Source organism: Astyanax mexicanus, chromosome 1, assembly GCF_023375975.1.
Source record: "Astyanax mexicanus isolate ESR-SI-001 chromosome 1, AstMex3_surface, whole genome shotgun sequence".
NCBI classification, from domain to species: Eukaryota; Metazoa; Chordata; class Actinopteri; order Characiformes; family Acestrorhamphidae; genus Astyanax; species Astyanax mexicanus.
In genome coordinates, this window is record NC_064408.1 from 99,377,501 (window position 1) to 99,395,399 (window position 17,899).

A 17,899-nucleotide genomic window follows, 5' to 3' on the forward strand; every position below is an offset into this window, starting at 1 on the left:
AGCGACATGCACTGGCCCTGGCTTTCCACTGCCGGGCCATGTGGAGCCTGGGACAGGTGCAGCCGCCCCCCACTGGCCCTGCCTGCCTCTTCCCCTGTCATTAGAGCAGGGGCCGGGGCTAATGTGGGTAATGCCCTGCTAATGACAGAGCCCCCTCTCACCTCTCACCCCAAATAAAGCGTTCACCCTCGCACCTGTCCCCCACAGCATTAGCAGCACGTCACCCTCCCTGCCTCGCTGCGGCCACAGAGACGAAACTGCAGCAGAGGAGCGAGTGTGATACAGAGGCACAGTTTATGAGAGGACATGGAGAAGATACCACTGTGGTCATATTAAAAAAAAAATAAAAAATCTAATTTATGCAAATAAATAGAATGATAACACAGAAGCTGAACTTTAGATTCTGTAAACATTTTATGCTGACTGAACATATGTAAATATAAATGAATAAATAATTGTTTTTTCATGATTCATGTTAAATATACAAGATTCTTGCCAAAATACGGCCCTCTTGTTTAAGTTACATTAACAGATATGGATTAAGAACGCATAAGTGTAAACTAAATACACTACTCAAGTAATAGTAAATAATAATAAAAAAACTAAATATTTTCGATTGATAGTAATATACCCGAATTGATATTCTAGGAACCATGAATTTATAAGCAGCACTGAGTTTATATACGTAGACTTTTAGCAATTCATGGAAATATTTTTTATTGTTTTTGCTAAGTGTGTGGATTAAAGTTTTTAATAGCAGGCTATTTTACTGTACTTTTCCATACCGTGGCAGAGTAAAAAAATATATATATACAAGTTACCATGCCAGGCTAAAAGCTAACTGCTCGAGTTCTGCTTTTGGAGTGCTTTCCAGGTGACAGCAGTGCATAAATCGAGTAGTCACTCCCATCTCAGTAATTTATTCTAAAATGAACTATTCAATGTAAATTGAAATGTATATATTTAACAGAAAAACTGTAGTGAAATTACAGTACTAGGCCTTCTCATGTAAACCTAATCCCTTCCAAAAAAAAAAAAAAAAAAAAAAAAAAAAAAAAAAAAAAAAAAAAAAAAAAAAAAAAAAAAAAATATATATATATATATATATATATATATATATATATATATATATATATATATATATATATATATATATATAATTTTTTTTTTTTTTTTTTTACAATGCTCAAGGCTGTCAACTTCATATAAAAATAATGGATTCATTAAAAAACCCTTGAGGAATTAGGTTATTTTCTGACTATAGCCACAGGTGTACTCATTTGATTTAAAATTAAAACAAACAGATGTATGAAACAATGAAGCAATATGAATGATTCATATGAAAATTATTTTTAAATCATGACTCTGGCCAAGTTTAAAAAAACCCACTGACTTTCAAATTGACTAAAACAATATATATATATATATATATATATATATATATATATATATATATATATATATATATATATATATATATATACACACACACACACACACATACTTAAGTGAAAATTAACATTGTTGTTTTATTCTATAAACTACGAACATTTTTTCCAAACTCCAAATAAAAATATTTGTTATTTAGAGCAGTTGTTTGCAAATTAGAAACGGCTGAAATAACAAAAGATGCAGAGCTTTCAGATGTCAAATAATGCAAAGAAAACAAGTTCATATTTATAAAGTCTTAAGAGTTCAGAAATCAGTATTTGGTGGAATAATCCTGGTTTTTAAATCACAGATTTCATTCATCTTGGCATGTTCTCCGCCAGTCTTACACACTGCTTTTGGATAACTTTGTGTCACTCCTGGTGCAAAAATTCAAGCATGTCAGCTTGGTTTGGTCGCTTGTGATCATCCATCTTCCTCTTGATTATATTCCACAAGTTTTCAATTTGGTAAAAAAGTGGTCTCTTTTTTCCAGAGCTGTATGTATGTATGTATGTATGTATGTATGTGTGTGTGTGTATATATATATATATATATATATATATATATATATATATATATATATATATATATATATATATATATATATATATATATATATATATATATGAAGTCAGAAAAGATATAAAAAAGAAAGGACATTCAAAGCAGAGGCTTCTCACTTAAAGCAACTCGGAAAACGTTTTGTTTACACAAGGCCGTTCACATGTTTACTCTGTGGCACAGCTGTATCCTTTACAGTCGCATAGCAGACAGCAGCTCTGTCACCTTAGAAATGCCCCCCAGATAGCTGATATACCAGCACCCAAACACTATAATGACTGGCAGTGTTTGGCAATGATATATCAGCTCAAAAAGCCACAGCATTGTGCTGGTCATAACTGTTCTGCTCAATTAGACTCAGTAATGAAAGCTGGAAGGAAACAAATGATGACGTCAGTCTCTTTAATTACTGTAGATACACATGCACACAAAGCAGTAAGCAGTGAGGAAAGAGAGGAGAATGAGAACGATAAGGACCGCAGACAAAGCCAAAGTGCTTCCTGCTATTTCCCCTCCACAACTGTTAATTTGCTCCCATTTCCTGAGCTTGATTAGTTCTGGAGGGTCACTTTCAAGCTTATCGGCCTCACATTTGGGCCCTGTTAGAGTGAAAGATGGGCCTTATCACTCACCTGCACTGTCAAACACACAGGCATGGAGCAGCAGCATTGTTCATTCCTCAGTACATTATCAGAATAAACAGTTCGTTCGAATTTTTCAATTAATCTCATCTGGGTGGCACTTTGTGTGGTGTGGTCGATGTTATTTGGATAATTAGCAGCGAGCCTTGGTGCTATGGGGGGGGCGGGGTGGGGGTGTAGAGAGTGTAATTGAATCCTGACATATGTGAGCTGTTTGGATTTCATTTTGAGGAGAGCGACAGTGTTATCACCCCTCTGTTTGCCCTAAGGCCCTTTTGTGCTCTAGGAGGCCCAAGACTAAACCAACAGAACAGTTCCCATGGGCAGAGAGAGCGAGCAGGAGCCTGCGCAAGAGAATTCACACTGAGTGTGTCAGCATCATAAAAATTAAGTGACATTTATAAATGTGACACTGCTCATTAATGGTGACGGATATGGCAAAAAAAGCAACATTGCGATTAGGACAAGACTAATACCGAATTTAATGGGCCAAAAATTCCAGTAGGCAAAAAAGAAAATGCACTGTACATTTTATTCGCCCACAAATGCCTATTGGCTGCACATTTGTTAATAATGACTCAATAATGATTAATCATTATACTTTTCAGACGCAGCCAAGCATCATAAATATATCTGACATCAGAGGAGTGCTTCATTAATTTTCAATGTAAGATGCGAAGCTAGCGGTGGTGACCAACACTGGACTTTAACATTAACTAGAGCTTAGATCAGGCCCAAAAAATCCAGTCCGATCATAGCCAAGTCTGTGCATGCTCTTTTCAAGCCCAACCCAGTCCGCCCCATATACTGTCATTATAAGCGCCAGCCTGATTTAAACCAAACATTTTTTTTAGTAAGTATAGCGTTAAAATTTAACTTTTTTACCACAAATCTGAGTTGTCTGAATGATCTAAAATCTATTCAGAATTATGTTAATGAACAGTGCAACATGTAAGAAGCACAGGCCTATTATTTAAGAAATCTGTTACCCTGTTTCCACACTGGCAGGTGACAGATCAAAAGTTACTTTTTTTTTTATTTTTATTGGTAGAGCGTGTTTTGTAATTGGAACACCACACAAGCGGCAAACAAAGTTTAACATTTTCTGAACTTTAAGCAAATGATGACAAGGTGAAAGGACAATTTACACTTTTTTTTTTTTTTAACACATTTTGTGTTGCATCGTATGTCATCCCAAACAGTGTGGTTCTGAACACGTCAGAAAAGCTTAAAAGCGCCATATGATGCATTTAAAATAATTAAGCTTGGAAGCAAATAGTGGATAGCGCAATTAGTAGCTTACTACATGCTAACCGGCCACACAGTTACCCACCCAACTGAAACAGTGGCAACAGCCTCAAACACACCCACAAGAGACAATCGAGGGGTGCCAGTGTGAACACAGGGTTTCAGGGCTGCAGGTCTAAAGGCTTTAAAGGCTTGCTAATACTTTCCACATCAAGTGGTGTGTGATTGGTGGGGATGTATTTATGCTCACTTGCTAAGTGTATCTAAGGGGTATGATTTCTGCCCACAAAAGTTTCTATTTCTTTATTCTGAGAGATTAAAAAAAATTAATCAGGCTTTATTTTAACTAACATTTTCTTCATTTCCTTGAACACAAGTCTTATAACTAGTAAAGAAAATGCTTAATATATGGTTACTCATTAAAGCACTAAGTTCTTCAGTGTTATAAGTAACATCCACAATACCACGATTACAGTGAATCACACACCAATATAATTTCACAATGACCCATGATAATGTCGACCACCCTGAAGATGACCTCTTACACAAGTGACAATGTCAGACACAACAGACTCTCAAGCTAAGCGGAAGTAGAGCTTCCAGAGCAGATTCTGCTTCATGCATTCTCCTGCAGAGAATTCCAAATGGCTATTGAAGGGATAGTGGAGTGAGAGGGAAATTACCCAAAATGCCCTGTTGCTCCATTTCACTTGCTCACTGACCCACAATTCTTCATTCCAAATTAGTACTGTTAGAGTGGCTCATGGTGCTATGTGACACACACACACACACACCTCTGAAGACTGTCATTAAACAGTGACATCGGCAATCGCCACTGCAGCAGCTTTGTGGAAATTAACCACAAAGTCGAATAAGCTGCAGGCAACCATGTAGCACCAATTCAGAAAGCTTTGGTTAAAACATTAAATGCAAAAGAGAAACACAGATGAAAGAGGTGAGAAAAAAAAAACACAACAGAGAAAGAAATCCAAACCCGCATCAATAATGTGAACTTTGCAATAAACACAAAAACACAAATATAAAATGGTGTTCATTTTCCAGCCAGCGTCCTTCAGAAGCCGCTGTAACCGAGACAGAAAGCAGCGGAAAAAAAAGAAACACCAAAAATCAGGGAGTAGCGGAGAGGAAAGAAAAAAAATAAAAAAAACATCTAATTGAAACACTAAGAGCTGGCTTCAAGAGAGAGAGGCAGGATAAAGCCTCATAATTGCATAATTATACCAGTCGATACCTGACACAGTGAATACAGCCACTTCTGCAGACGTCAAATGAGTTCCACATAATTTAACCAAACACTGGGCAAAGCCCGAGGGCCACGGATCAACGCAAGCCACCGGAAAAAAAAAGGAAAATAAAAGGAGAGAGAGCGCTTAGGCTTTCTTTTTCTCATCTCTTTCCTTCTCTTTCTCCATTACATTTGTGTATTAATGTATTTAAGACCGTGTTTTTTTTTTGCTGCATGGATGAAATCCACCGATATTCTTCTCCCTCACATTATAAGAGACTTTCTAATGCCTTTTTTCCAGCACAGACATCATAAGCTACACACCATTTATATCATAAATAGGTGATAAATAATCATCTACACCAGTAAACCGTGATATTGTCAGACATTAATAAAAAAATTTAACATTAGCCAAGTTAATGTCACCTGATTCCATCTAACAGCATGCAACACATCTCTGAAATGGTAACTTCCAGAGGTGTCACTGTACACAAAAAGCCAAGACAATCTGCACTGCTGTTTGGATCTAGGGTCTAGGGTAGGGGTTGGTAATAGGGATCCAGTGGGCCAGATGTGGCCTGCAAGCATAAAACATCTGAACCGTGAGGTTGTTTTAATTTTAATGATTGATAATGGAAAAAATGATCAAATAAAAATGCTTCTCTGGCACGCTTTTGTTTATATTTCACCCCCGTTTCTGCGTCGCGTTCAGCATGACTTTAGTTTTCGCTTGTTTGTGTTTCTGCCCGTTCTTGGACTCCCTATCTCCTTATAACAGCGTTTCTTCCCCCCCCCCAGCCGTGTCCCAATTTACTAACAGGGGTGATGATAGTGTATATTAGACCGCGCCCCTGATGACACAGATTCAGCCCGGATGAGGTGCGGTGAGTATTTATTTATTTATTTTTTTCTTGGGTTTACCTGCTTTTAGATCAACTGTTCTGCAATTGCATTCAACAACCCTCTGAGCTGGAGAGCTACTAGTCTGTAGCACTCCAACCCATTATACTCCATTTAAAAACCAAAACAAAAAAAATTGTGGCCCGCCACGTAATGGCTAGGAAAATATCTAGCCCGAAGCCAAACTTAATTGCAGACCCCTGGTCTAGGGTTTGGTACGACCTAAGACCAATATATATTTTCTATTAATTTTAAAAGTTTGCAGGTAACTGTTCTACTATTACTGTCTGGTGCCCCTAAGGAAGGTTCTATAGTCTGCATTAGGGACAGATGTTATGGCAAAAACATTATATCACAACTTTGACACCTATTTTTAGTGTTGCAGGTGATCGCACTTGAAGTGTCAGAGCCATGAAAATTATTATTCAAATACTAAAGAATCATGTTCTTCATAATAAAATGTGAGTCCTGACCAACTGCAGCTTTAACCCCACATCATTTACTTCCTTAAATTCAGGAGGAGACTTTTTTTGCCAGGCAGTGTATATATTTTTTACTCTAGCAAAACTGTAGTAAAACACTATGGCTTGCAACTTACAATTTTCAGGACTCACATGACATTGGGAAGGTAGTCTAAAATGCTCATCAGGTATCCTTTGTGTAACTGTGACGGTTCCATACAAATACATGTACTTGTACTAACTCTACAGTAAAGAAGTATAATTTGAGCTTTGAGACACCACTAAAAGAAATGCTTTTCATACATTTATAAGTTAAGTTTAAGTTAAGAGATACAAACCAATCACTAAAAGTGAAACAAATCATCTGGACAGACACAGTAGAGTAATATAACAGAATTTTACACCAACATGACATGGCATATGGAGCAATACATGGTTCTTTTGAGCACTATTCTGCCCACTACACACTAGAGTACATAATTAAGTTTTTTGACATGCCAGTACAGGTCATGGAGACACAACATGATTTTGAAGCTGCTATTGTAAGGTCAAAATGCTACATAATTCTGTTTCAGTGTAATAAAAGGGTTTTATCATTTTCTCGATGTGAGTTGATGCATTGATTTTGTCCTCTAAACCCTTAAAAATGCACAGTTCAAAAGCCAAACAAGTGCTTTCCAGCAGCTGAAAGAGTACCAGTAGAGATGGAGTACCTTTTTTTTTTATTCAGCAGTCAATTTGAAAAATGCACACATACACAGCACAAAAGCTAGTCTATTCTAACCACCAGACTGCGAAAACACTTTAAAAAGCCAGTGGGTCATGCTGGTGTATCATTCAGTATCTCAGCCTCAGAAGGCGCACTAACAACTCTCCCCATGTTCTGACACCTGTGGCTAGCTTTCCCCTCATAAAGGACTATAACACAATCCACCTTTCTCTCAATCACTCTCTTTGCAGCACTGCACCACTGACATCCCCCTTCATGTGCTGCTATGTAGTTTTTTCTCTCTTTTCTCCCACATCTGCTCCTTTTTTACATTTAATCTTTAATTAGCCTTTAGCCCTAGCTTAAACAGCATTATCTCAGAGGAACATCTAAACAAGCTTGATTCATTCTGGAGTCCTATGGATGGATGAAGCTAAAATAGAAAGTTTGACACAATTAGCAAAGGTAAGTTTGCAAGAAAAAAATAAATGTCAGGAACCAAAACTGAAAATAGTTAATTTATATGCTAATTTTAAACATGCCACCAGATTATGACTATTCCAAGAAGGAATAACAAGAACAGAGAGAACTCCGAGAACTCTGAGCTTCTGCCAATTCCCCTTTTCCATAAGTATAGTCAGAACGTAGAGATAACAGTGCTAAAGCAAGACGATGGAATGTGGAAGGTTGTGAAGAGTAATCATACACATAAGAAAAATGTAAGGTATTTATAGGATGGTTAAACAAGAGCTGGATGTTAATCTACTGAAAACTGTTTATTTTGGTGAGTAAAGCTATCAGTTTATTTACAGCAAGCTTAGATAGCCACAGTTAGCGGCTAGTGCGTTCAGACATAGCTCCAATGAGGAACCCTGAGCGTTCCAGTAAGCCAGGGCGATATTAGCTAGCAGTTGGTATCACGTATCTGTTCTTAAAACAATAAACACGCAGGCTACAGTCCAAAATACCTCTAAACAAAGAAAGAGCTAGCACTAAGCATGTTCAGTGACTAATGCTAATACTGCTCCAGCAGTGTTAGCTGGGGTAAGTAGCAAGCTAGAGTCTCTGAATGGCAAAATAGCTAGCGCTTAGCAGCTAATGCTGCTCCTGCAGTGCTTGCCGGGGTTAACAACAGGCTACATGCTGATAATAGTCACCTCTGAACTGTGAAAGAGTTAACGCTTAGTGTGGTAAGGGTGTAAGGCTAATGCTGCTTCAGTCTTGGTAGTGGAGAACTAAACTGAAGCTCCTTTATAACACTGAACTACTGCTCCTAACAACCTGACTGTTAAGATTCATACATAAAGCGCACCATTTTCTTTTGATTTTTGGGAAAATTAAAGGATAAGTGCACCTTATAGTGGAAAAAATACAACTTAGATAATTAACTTCATTTGAAATTATATATATAAAAAAAGTTAATAATTAAATAAAAGGTTGATTTAAAGACAAATGCTTACATTACATATAACCTTTATATATATATATATATATATATATATATATATATATATATATATATATATATATATATATATATATATATATATACACACACATATATATATATATACACATTATATATATATATATATATATATATATATATATATACACATACACATTATATATATATATATACATATATATATACGTATATATACATATATATATATACATACATATATATATATATATATACATATATATACATATACATACATATACATATATATACATATATATACATATATATATATAAATAAAACCCTTATAATTAGCACACTGATTTTAATCAGTATTTTGCTGCACTCAACTCAATAAAAATACTTAACGTCTCATTCACTATTGAAATATACAGCTGATCATTGTTTTTTAACACTAGTATCTGACATTCAGTAAAAAAAGTATACTGTGATCATGCTTGTTTTGCCAGTGGAAACGATCTAATTAAATACAAGAAATTCAGGTAAAATGGTACAGAAAGAAAAGAAACAAACAAAAAAAAATAATAATAAACACATACAAAACTATAAAAAGGAATGGTCAAGAAAGAAAGTCAGCTTTTTCAAAAAACTAAATGACAGTATATTTTGAGCTTGGATGTAAAAGGGCCTTAGGGTAGGTTCGCATCTGATCTTAAACGGAAGACTGTTCCAGAGCCTTGGGGCTCCCACTGACAGAGCCCAATCACCCTTTGGCTTTCTCTTTCAACAGGGGACCCTTAGACAGAACTGATTGGAAGATCTCAGGGCTCTTAACAGCGTGTAAAGCTGAAACAGGTCTGATATGTAAGTGGCTGCCAGCCCGTTTAGTGCCTTAAAAACCCACAATAAAGGCTTAAACTGAAGTCTGAATTGAATGGGGTGTCAATGAAGGGATGCTAGAATAGATGTAATATGATAATGCTTTTTTGTGCCTGGCAGTATTCCAGCTGCAGCATTTAGGACCAACAGAATTCATGATTATGAGGAGCTACCAACACTAAAACGCAGAGATTTTCAGTAGTCTGAGAGGACATTATTATTATGTGAATGACCTTGAGGTGGTTAAGAGACAATCCTGATTTATTCTTATGAACATCTGTGAAATTATTAATATAAGAGCAGAGATATGCTAATCAAATAATAGGTACAAATCACAACTTGGTCTTTCACCTGTGTGCGCGCGATATAATTAAATGAGAAATTGTTGTCTCAACAAATAGACCTAGAATTAACAGAGGAACACTTTACAACAAGGGTAACAAAACAGTACTAACGACAGAATTAAACTGTTAAATGGTTCATTAACGTCTCAACTAATATTACTAATTTACACTAGGTAAGAGAATATTAAGTAGTACTACATTTTAATGATCAATCAGGCTGTAAATATATTGAGACATTTTTAACTAATGTTGTAATGATTAATAATGTATTAACATTGTCTTTACTAAATATTAATTGACATTCTGTCAAAAGTAATGTTAATGTAACCTTATTGTAAAATGTAACGGAGCTCTGATGGACACAGCAAATGATTGATGTCGTAAGTGAACAGGTGCTGGATTCACAAATGTATCTTAAAAAAAAAAATGTGCATAACAGTGTTTTAAGTAACAAATTCGAACAACCGTTGGAACATTTGCTGCAGGTTGTTTTAACCATAGACACTTTTTATGAATGGATAGTTTACATTTTTCCCATTAAGTTTAATTAAAGAGCAGAAAATTATAAATGGCTTGTGTTTAATGCATTTTTTTTTGTTTTTTGTTCTTTTCAAATTTTTTTGGCTTTACATAAGTGCTTAATGCTGTCATCAGACAGTACTGGAAGCACTGATTTAATGATCAAATATGCATTTGATTACATGAGGATGCACCACCAGGCACGCAAATACTGTTTCAGCGTTGGACTGGAACACATGCAACTTTTGGCCTGAACACATACTTAACGCCGTCATATCAATGTGTGCATATGTCCTGTTCCAGGATCACATTCGTTCACATTACAGGCAACTATAAATCACTTTCTTTATGAATGAATGGACTTAGGAAACTTAGAACAGAAGATAACTAAAATGACATAATTCTCATTCATATCAGCTTTATTGAACGTGACAATCTGTGTCTGTATGTCTGATTTACAGTTGCACAGTACAAACGGGCAGATACATGGATAAGCAGACTGGGGTAGTCAGTGAGTCAGAGTCAGACAGACAGACTCCCATCTGCGATTACGGGTGGTGAAAACGGCCGAGACAACAGCTTTGCTCGGGCTTTGTACTTCAGTAATCAACAGATGTACTTACAGGCCTCGGCCCAGGCACCACAGAGAAGCTGAATGGGCAAAAAAAGGGTCCACTTTGTACATCTTCGCCTTAATCAAGCCTTTTCTATTCAGCAATTTGACCTTTTGTTCAAAACAGGATTATCACCCCCTACCTCTCTTTTTCCCTTTTTTTTATTTTTAATTTATTTATTTATTTATTCCCTCTCCCCAGCCAGTTACCAGGGGAGACCCATGCGACAAACATAATTGCAATAATTTGTTAAACGCCATGGCAACCCACATTAGAATGGGGGTAAATACAAGGGGGGCCACTCTGTGCTGCACTCTCATTTCGCCGAAGACGCAAGGAGTCAGGAAAGGGATGACAAGCAAAGAAGAAGAGCTGGGGTGGGAGGGGGAATGAGCGCGGAGAGGAGCGTGTATTTGCTTTGTCTCCAAAGGGGCTGCTTTATTGATAATGGCGGTGGGCTAAAGGTGGACGTGGCAGTAATTTCACTGGTGATTAATGCCTCGCCGGTGTTCGGCAGCTAAACTCAACAAACAGCGCCGACTTCCAATCTGTAACCATGTAAGCCCCTAAGTCCCCCCTCACTCCATTACACAGGCTGAGCTTTTCTCCCTCCATCTCTGCGAACAAACAGCTCTATTTGAGCTCTCCCCTCAGCTGAAAGGAATCCTTAATTACACAATATTACCCCTCTTCATTGCTGCCAGTGTGGGAGGGGACGGCAAGGCCGCGTCCGCTGAGCCCGAGTCCTGAGCTGACAGGGGTGTTAGCATTCACAGCCAGCAGCTGTTTTACACATACTGACAATGGGGGCCACAGGCACAGGGCCCACTGAGGGAGGTGGCTACATTCACACAACTAATTGATTTCTGCACAGCGCGGTGGGAGAACACCCCCCACCAATCCTACTCACTCCCTGCCTTCCCTCCCTCCCTTTCTCCCTCACTTACTCTCGCACTCTCACTCTCAGTCTCTTTGCTGTCTGGGCTCAGAGATGATGACTGCTAATGGAACATTCATAAAGCCCCAATCAGCCCCTCAGGACCAAAGCATTCAGGAATTCAGCCTGCATTCCTCAACCTCCCAACAAAACTGCTGTAATTCAGAGCAATGAGTTACTTAACAAATAAAATACATATCCTAAACAGTGCAAAAATATGCTTAACATTCTTTAAGACATTCGGATACAACTTTTTAATTGCGTATAAATTTGAAAGAAATGGTGGACAGTAACTATCAACATATATAATCATGATAGAAAATGTTTCAGTAAAGATGATTAGATTTGTCAGATATTTCAATGTGCAACATTTTGGGTTTCTGACACTGACTGATGTTCAACACATTTTACATTTTATGGACTGTCAGTTTTTCAAACGTTTATAGCAACAGTCAACAATTGGGAAACACATTGTGACAAAAAAATAAACAAACAAAAAATGATTGTCACGTATCTGTTTAAAACTACATTAATAAAAACATTAATTGATGCCAAGAAGTGGAAAAACATTACATTACATCAGAGGCATTTAATGCTCATAATATAAATATTGTTTGTCGCAATCATTTCTGGGATGATATATCATTCACAAATAATTATCACTGTGACAGGTTCAAACCGGTTATTTCAATATTTTAAAAACCCTAAGTAATTACATTAATGACTAAAGTACACTCATGGCATTAATATAACACTAATTTAGAATAGTCTGGCAACATAAAACACTCAGTGAAAACCTGTCTTGTAGTTAGAGGTTATAAACGGACCAATCACACACACTGAAGAACAGCAGAACTTAAAATAAAGTGAAACCACATTAAAATAACCTTTATATGGGGCTAGATTTTTAGACAGTGTTTGAATATCAGATATTAACACAGGCCATATTTAGTTTGCCAACATTCCTTTTTTTTAATTTATGCTTTTGTTCATTTATTTAATAAACTCTAAATTCTAAGCCATACACATAAAACAAGAATGATTCCTTGCTGTGTTCTTCGGCTAAATTATTATGATCACCATAAAATATGCTGCCCACATCTACTTTAACTTCTAACAACAGTGATAATGAGCTTCAAAAGCATGAGTACATTTAATGTGACCATGTTTCCAAGGACACATTGTTTGGGATGCAACAGAAAAAGCAGCAGAGGAGTGTTAGTCTAAACACACACATCCCTAGTTCACATGCCAGTCAAATGGTCTGTTCTGATCAAAGTACGCAGTCCTTGGCACCATGCACTACATGGCCAAAGTTTTGTGGACACTGCTTCAAATGAATCCAATCGTCTACATTAAATTGTAAGTATTTTAAACAGATGTTAAAACATATGTTAAAAAGTACAGACAGCTTGTCTAGTCTCGAGTTCTAGAAAAGTACTGCAAACTGAATAGTCCTCAAACCTATTATATGAATCTATTGGCATCATGCCTAAAGCCAGGCATGGGCCAGAGGGGTATGAAGCCCTCCCAGCTTTGAGGTTTGGAGCAATGGGGGACTGTCCTCTGCAATGACTGTTTCATCCAATACTTTCAGGATGAGCTGCGAAGTTGAGGTAAGGTAGCAATTGTCCAATATCCTGACCCAACCAACTGAATTCAGTTGAATGCAACCGAATCTGCACAGCAAAGTTCCAAAGGCTAGTAGACTACCCCCTGGACAACAGAGACAGTTTCTCCAACAAAAGCAGAATAATTTAGAAATAAACAATATTTGTGTTACAATATTGATATTTCACCTTTTGCAAATTTTCTGGTCTGAAAGATCAATATGCCATAACAGCACTTTTTGATTTGTGACTCTCCATACTTGGTCTACCTGTTGGAGCACACTTGGTTGGATACCCAACTCCTCTTGCAGATTGTGTGTGAATTAAATGTGACACCAAAGACAAAGATCTTAGGGTGTACTCACGCTAAGCACGGTTTGGTTGTATCGTGCTGGAGCACAGTTTTGCCCCCTCCCCACTCCCCCGCTGTCCATCCAGACTAATGGAAGTCAGGCTTTCCAGTCACCCACCACATATCAGCTGCTCAATGTACAGTTTATGCCACCTGCATCGGACTTCTTGTTGTATTCTCCACTTCAAATTACATGAAAGTTTATATGAACTCTAACTAGGATCTTTTTAACTGCATCCACTGCTTGCGTAGCTATTCCACCTGAATATATTAGACCTATATAGATGTGTAATCACTTTTTAAATTTTATTTAGAAATTGTCTGACCAGAGGAAGATGTTCTCCCCTTATATATTAGCCTTAATAGTACAAGTGATATGTGAGCCATGCTTCCTCCCAAGTTTTCTTTCTCCTCCAGCTCTGAGGGAGTGTTTCCTTGCCTACATTGTTCATTGGGGGTTTTGTGTTGTATTTTCAATGTTTTTGTCTGATTCTCTGTCCTGCTACCACACTTCATTAAAGCTGCTTTGCGACATCAGTTGTAAAGTGTTATATAAATACATGTGATTTATATCTCCTCATGCAAGCCAAGCCTCCTATCTGTTTGAACAGGAAGTGACCAAAATATCTAAGGTCTAACTACCATTTGAACATCATTACTTACACTACCGTTCAAAAGTTTGGGGTCACATTGAAACGTCCTTATTTTTGAAGGAAAAGCACTGTACTTTTCAATGAAGATAACTTTAAACTAGTCCTAACTTTAAACAAATACACTCTGTACATTGCTAATGTGGTAAATAACTATTCTAGCTGCAAATGTCTGGTTTTGGTGCAATATCTACATAGGTGTATAGAAGCCCATTTCCAGCAACTATCACTCCAGTGTTCTAATGGTACAATGTGTTTGCTCATTGGCTCAGAAGGCTAATTGATGATTAGAAAACCCTTGTGCAATCATGTTCACACACCTGAAAACAGTCTAGCTCATTACAGAAGCTACAAAACTGACCTTCCTTTGAGCAGATTGAGTTTCTGGAGCATCACATTTGTGGGGTCAATTAAACGCTCAAAATGGCCAGAAAAAGAGAACTTTCATCTGAAACTCGACAGTCTATTCTTGTTCTTAGAAATGAAGGCTATTCCATGCGAGAAATTGCTAAGAAATTGAAGATTTCCTACAACGGTGTGTACTACTCCCTTCAGAGGACAGCACATACAGGCTCTAACCAGAGTAGAAAAAGAAGTGGGAGGCCGCGTTGCACAACTAAGCAACTAGTTTGAGAAACAGACGCATCACAGGTCCCCAACTGGCATCTTCATTAAATAGTACCAGCAAAACACCAGTGTCAACATCTACAGTGAAGAGGCGGCTGCGGGATTTTGGGCTTCAGGGCAGAGTGGCAAAGAAAAAGCCATATCTGAGACTGGCTAATAAAAGAAAAAGATTAAGATGGGCAAAAGAACACAGACATTGGACAGAGGAAGACTGGAAAAAAGTGTTGTGGACGGATGAATCCAAGTTTGAGGTGTTTGGATCACAAAGAAGAACGTTTGTGAGACGCAGAACAAAGAAAAGATGCTGGAAGAATGCCTGACGCCATCTGTTAAGCATGGTGGAGGTAATATGATGGTCTGGGGTTGCTTTGGTGCTGGTAAGGTGGGAGATTTGTACAGGGTAAAAGGGATTCTGAATAAGGAAGGCTATCACTCCATTTTGCAACGCCATGCCATACCCAGTGGACAGCGCCTGATCGGAGCCAATTTCGTCCTACAACAGGACAATGACCCTAAACACACCTCCAAATTGTGCAAGGACTATTTACAGCAGAAGCAGGCAGCTGGTATTCTATTGGTAATGGAGTGGCCAGCGCAGTCACCAGATCTGAACCCCATTGAGCTGTTGTGGGAGCAGCTTGACCGTATGGTACGCCAGAAGTGCCCATCCAACCAATCCAACTTGTGGGAGCTGCTTCTAGAAGCGTGGGGTGCAATTTCTCCAGCTTACCTCAACAAATTAACAGCTAGAATGCCAAAGGTGTGCAATGCTGTAATTGCTGCAAATGGAGGATTCTTTGATGAAAGCAAAGTTTGATGTAAAAACAATGTTATTTCAAATACAAATCATTATTTCTAACCTTGTCAATGTCTTGACTATTTTCTATTCATTTCACAACGTATGGTGGTGAATAAGTGTGACTTTTCATGGAAAACACAAAATTGTTTGAGTGACCCCAAACTTTTGAACGGTAGTGTACATCACTGATATTACCTGACAAAAACCTTGTCATGTTTTGATATATATAAAAAAAAAGTTGTTTTATCTACTTTGCTTTCACACATCTCCATAGCGAGGGGAGATCTCCATTCTCTGCAAAAGCAGCAAGCTGATTTTTGTGTCTCTTTTTCCATAAACGAGTGCCATGATTAGTGTTTCAAAAAATTCCATTCATACAGTGGTCAGTGAGAGTTAGTGTAAGCTCCTTTAAGTTAGGGTTGGTGACCATTTAACACAGCAATGTTGCAAAATCTAGTAAAAAGAAAGCAGAGAAACTTATTTTTAATATTATTGTTTTGTGAAGAAATACATGAGCCAAAGTCCCAATATATCTGTCTATATAATATACCAGACTTGTTTCTATTCGGTCATTAGATGAGTATGTGTCTATTCAACTAAAGTAGATATATATGTATTTGAGCACTTTTTTCTAATTTCTGTCCATTTTTCTTAATTTACACATTAAGTATTAAATGGAACATTACTGAAAACATGCTTTTACAACTCTAAACCGTTTCGCAACCAACAACTAGGTCACAAGCTAATGGCTGTGATTTCAAGATACTTTCATTCTAATTTCATATCAAAACAACACATTTCACTGCTGTATCGCTCCGGCCTCACAGATGTCCAAAGCCAACACACTGTCACTGATCTGAGCAGGAGCACACCACTCAACATGCAGAGCGTGATTAACCCCGTCAGTCAAACTTTCCGAGGGGGAAATTAGCCACAAACATATCAGGGCACTTTACATTGGTCCAATATCTGAACACTTGTCACACAGCCAGAACCCATATTACTGCGACAGCTTTAAAGCAGAGTGGAAGTGGAGAGAGAGAGAGAGAGAGGGGGGGAAAAAAAAAAATTAAACCCATTTGTGGCGCAGCGGGGGGGCCAGCTGTTTGGAGGAATACTGAGAGGCGAAAGGCCGCATCTGAAATTCAATAAAGGACTGCAATAAACAAACAGCATGTGTGAGGTGAGCTCAAATTAACCTGCGTTAAGTCGTCACAGAGTGGTCAGGAACAAAGTCTCCACCACAGCGTCTGACTCACACTCCACTGTTTCTCAAAGGCGCCGGATAAATGCAGCAAAACTCTCACTTAACAACCCCAACAAAACACCAACCATTTCAGCTATTCCGCACACCGGGCAGCACAAGGAAGCAAACGGCACCCTTTCTACACAGTACGCAAGGCCTACACAATATATCGCTTGTTAACCAATATCAGGATGCTGGCTTTTACAGCATTACGGTTGTATATGCAAAAGTGTTCATTTGTTCCTGTGTGAGCTTTCTGACCAGATGGTCCAGATGAGAGGTGACGAATTCATAACATGAGACACTGTGTATATTAATACAAGACTTTTTTTAGACTTAAAATACTTTAATTTTCCCAAAAATAGTCAGAGTGCCTTTTAATCCTTGAGTGAATTTTACCAGTCAGTTTGTGAGGAGAAGTAAAGCCACGACGCTTAAGTACAGCGTTATACAGGCATTTTACTTTAGTTCTCCAGCAGTATTAGCATTACCCGCTAAGCGCTAGCCATTTGGCTGTTCAGAGGTAAGTATGATCGGCGTGTAGTCTGCTGGCACTGCTGGGGCAGCATTAGCATTACCTGCTAACCGTGCTAGCAATTTGGCCATTCAGAGGTGAGTATGTTGGACTTTAGCTTGCGTATTTACCGTGTTAAAACAAGCTACGTGGGACAAACCGCAAGCTATTATCGGCCTGGTTT

General features: G+C 37.9%; 1 protein-coding gene across 2 annotated transcripts in view; it reads right to left on the reverse strand.

Moving 5' to 3' along the window:
- pola1 (polymerase (DNA directed), alpha 1) overlaps positions 1-17,899 on the reverse strand; it is an 80,775-nt gene that overhangs the window by 18,531 nt on the left and 44,345 nt on the right. The window lies entirely within an intron of this gene.